Source organism: Bos mutus, chromosome 6 (genome assembly GCF_027580195.1).
Source record: "Bos mutus isolate GX-2022 chromosome 6, NWIPB_WYAK_1.1, whole genome shotgun sequence".
Taxonomy (NCBI): Eukaryota; Metazoa; Chordata; class Mammalia; order Artiodactyla; family Bovidae; genus Bos; species Bos mutus.
The window spans coordinates 68,246,162-68,250,355 of record NC_091622.1 but is presented as its reverse complement, the minus strand read 5'-3'; positions in this window follow the sequence as shown (position 1 = coordinate 68,250,355).

Genomic DNA, 4,194 nt, shown 5'->3' with positions numbered 1-4,194 from the left:
AACCACTCCAGTATTCTTGCCTGGAAAATTCCATGGAGAGAGAGGCTGGTGGGCTACAGTCCATGGGGTTGCAAAGAGTCAGATATGACTGAGCATGCACACGTACAATCCGTTCATGGTGCCTGCCTGCTAGGTTGCTTCAGTTGTGTCCAGCTCTTTGCGACGCTATGGACTGAAGTTTGCCAGGCTCCTCTCCAGACAAGAATACTGGAGTGGGTAGCCATTCCTTTCTCCAGGGGATCTTCCCAACCGAGGGATAGAATGCACGTCACTTGCACCTCTTGCATCGGCAGGAGAGTTCTTTACCAATAATGCCACCCAGAAAGGCCATTCATGGTACAGAAGCCTGAGGGATTACTTTTACCTTTTTATTTTGAAAAATTGCAAACCTACAGAAAAGTTGCAAGAATAGAGTAATAAGCACCTATATACCCTTTCCCTGGATTTACTGATTGCAATATTTTGCCGTATTTGCTTTCTCTCTTTAAATATGTATGTCTTATTATTATTACTATTATTATTCGCATTATTATTTTTGCAGATACACTGGAGAGTACACTGGAGACATCATGGCCCTTCACTTCTAAACATTTCAGCCTGTATCCTCCAAGAACAAGAGCAACCTCTTAACACAGTAACTACAGTACAATGATCAAATTGGGAAATTTGACATTGATTCAATACTATTATTTAATTTATAGTCCATAGTCAAAATTCACAAGTTGCGCCCAAAATATGCTTTATAGCATTCTTTTTTCTTCCAGGATCTGGCCCCCAGCAAATATTTACTTTGTCTTTTGTAACATTAGACTCTTTTGAAGGGTACAGACCTGTCATTTACACAACACTCCTCCATCTGGGTTCATCTGAGGTTTTCTCATGAGTAAATAAATGTGGGTGATTCATTTTGGATAGGTTCTGTTTCTGAGCATCACATTCGGGGTCGGAGGTGCCATGGTAAGTCATCAGCCCGTGGTTCTTCTGGGTTATCACCCTCCAGAGGCATCTCATTGACCTAGCCTTTTCACATCATCTCTCCAGCCACACTGGGCTTCCTCTAGCTCCTTCAGCCCGTTAAACCCTCACTGTGGAAAGCTCTTCCTCATTCTTCTCACAGTTGATCATTTCGAACATTCCATAAGCTTGCCCAAGGAAAAGAGAGTGAGGAATTGCCACTGCCTTGAAAAAGAAGTCCCTGTAAGGTGATTTGTGTTCAAAACAGTTTTCCCTCTTTAAGGCTACTTGTCTTTTGCTTTCTTTGCTTCATTCCTTTAATGCTGTATTACTCAAAAAGCAGGATGTTCCATAATGCCCTCGGCACACTCTGAAGTACACCCCCTCTCCCATGTGGTACATTACCTGTTACTTTTGCCATTTAGAATTTAATATTTTTTTTTTATTCAACTATTTCTGGAGGCAGAAAGGCTGTGTTCTGAAATGTTTTAATTGAACCATACTTCAGTACCTCCCCCACACTAATTACAAAGGCCTTAGTATGATGTAGCATTTTGAGCTGACTCAGAGCTAGAATTAGCAAAGATTTACCAGGCATCTTCTGTTGAAAAGATTCTGAATTATATAGAGACTCCTATATTCACTTCTCGATGGACGTGAGTCTCAATGAACTCCGGGAGTTGGTGATGGACAGGGAGGCCTGGCGTGCTGCGATTCATGGGGTCTAAAAGAGTCGGACACGACTGAGCAACTGATCTGATCTGATCTGATATTCACCCCACTCCAGTACTCTTGCCTGGAAAATCCCATGGATGGAGGAGCCTGGTAGGCTGCAGTCCATGGGGTCACTAAGAGTCGGACACGACTAAGCGACTTCACTTTCACTTTTCACTTTCATGCATTGGAGAAGGAAATGGCAACCCGCTCCAGTGTTCTTGCCTGGAGAATCCCAGGGACAGGAGAGCCTGGTTGGCTGCCATCTATGGGGTTGCACAGAGTCGGACACCACTGAAGCGACTTAGCAGCAGCAGCAGCAGCATATTCACTTATTTGTTTAATAAGTAGATGTTTACTGAGTGCATACCATGTGCCAGAGGATACATGTGCTGGGGATCCATGGATACATTTCTCCATCCCATGGTTTGGTGGGGGAGAAGGAATAGAATTCCCACCACTTACTGAGTGCCTCCTGCAAGCTGGGCACTGGGCCCAGTGCTCTGTTCAGTTTAGTCACTCAGTCGTATCCGACTCTGCAACCCCATGGAATGCAGCACACCAAGCCTCCCTGTCTATTGCCAACTCCTGGAGCTAACTCAAACTCATGTCCATCAAGTCAGTGCTGCTATCCAACCATATCATCCTCTGTTGTCCCCTTCTCCTCTCGCCTTCAATCTTTCCCAGCATCAGTGTCTTTTCCAATGAGTCAGTTCTTCGCGTCAGGTAGCCAAAGTATTTGAGTTTCAGCTTCAGCATCAGTCCTTCTAATGAATATTCAGGACTGATTTCCTTTAGGATGGACTGGTTGGATCTCCTTGAAGTCCAAGGGACTCTCAAGAGTCTTATCCAACACCACAGTTCAAAAGCATCAATTCTTTGATGCTCAGCTTTCTTTATAGTCCAACTCTCACATCCATACATGGCTACTGGAAAAACTATAGCTTTGACTAGATGGACCTTTGTTGGCAAAGGAATGTCTCTGCTTTTTAATTTGCTGTCTAAATTGGTCATAGCTTTCTTCCAAGGAGCAAGCATCTTTTAATTTCATGGCTGCAGTCACCATCTGCAGTGATTTTGGAGCCCCCCAAATAAAGTCTGTCACTATTTCCATTGTTTCCTCATATTATTTTAAAAATTGATTTATTTTTATTTTTAAAAATATTTATTTCTTTAAGCACGTGGGATCTTTTAGTTATGGCACACAAAAACTAACCTTTTTAGTTGTGGCTTGTGGATCTACTTCCCTGACCAGGGATTGAACCTGGGCCCCTGCATTGGGAGCTCGGAGTCCCACTGGACCACCAGGGAAGTCCCCAAATTGGTTTTTTTTTTAATAAAAAGACTCAGCATCAAAAGGTTTACAATGAAATATAGGTGTTCATCACCCTTAAGCCAGACAACCCCTTAGAAGGAAGGAGCCTCACTTGCTCTAGCCATCTCTCCTGGCCACCTCTGTATTTGTAAATAACATGCTTAAATTAAAAAAAAAAATCTGTTTAAGGTAAAATAAAACACAGGGAACACCGCATAAAGCCAATGCATGGTTTAGCGGGATATGGTGAGCATACTGAACTCCTTGTAACCACCACCCAGGGTGAGACAGAACCCGAGGGGTCACCCAGAAGCCCCTCCGTGTGCCTCATGCTTGTCGCCACCACCACTTCCCCAGAAGTAATAGTTCTGCTATCATATTCTTGTGTTTTTAAAAATAGCGTTATTATCTGCTGTGCATTCTCGGACACTATGGCTTGTTTGCTGCTGCTGCTGCTAAGTCATTTCAGTCGTGTCCGACTCTGTGTGACCCCATAGACGGCAGCCCACCAGGCTCCGCCGTCCCTGGGATTCTCCAGGCAAGAACACTGGAGTGGGTTGCCATTTCCTTCTCCAGAGCACGAAAGTGAAAAGTGAAAGTGAAGTTGCTCAGTCGTGTCCGACTCTTCGAGACCCCATGGACTGCAGCCTACCAGGCACCTCCGTCCATGGGGTTTTCCAGGCAAGAGTACTGGAGTAGGGTGCCATGGCTTGTTTAGATTAGACTAATTGACAGGTTCCATCTTTTTTTTTTTTTTTTAATAAAGTCTACAATCTGCATTTTCTTGTTTTTAATCTCGGAGTGTGTCTTTTATGTGACCTTGCCCAGTGGAGTCCTTTATATACTGGTTAGATAGGCAAATAGAGGCTGCTTGCCCTAAGAAACAATTTTACACTTAATATTCTCTGTAGAGAGACATTTGGTACAATTAAATTATCATTTTGGAAAGTAGGAAGATGGAGGATAATTAGAAGTTTGGGAGTTTGGTAGAGACTGGCAGGATGTGGTACCCAGCATTTTTGCCTTATGCAGAAAAATAAATAAATATGTAATAGTGGTTATTATATAGCTTTGAAATAAAGAAGACTTTAAAAATTTGTGTACTGATTTGAAGTAGGTGCTTTGATGTCTACCTGAGTTCAAATCCTGGTCTCTCTACTTCTTATTGGCTTTGTGACCTTGAGCAAGTACTTAGCTTCTTATTGCTTCAG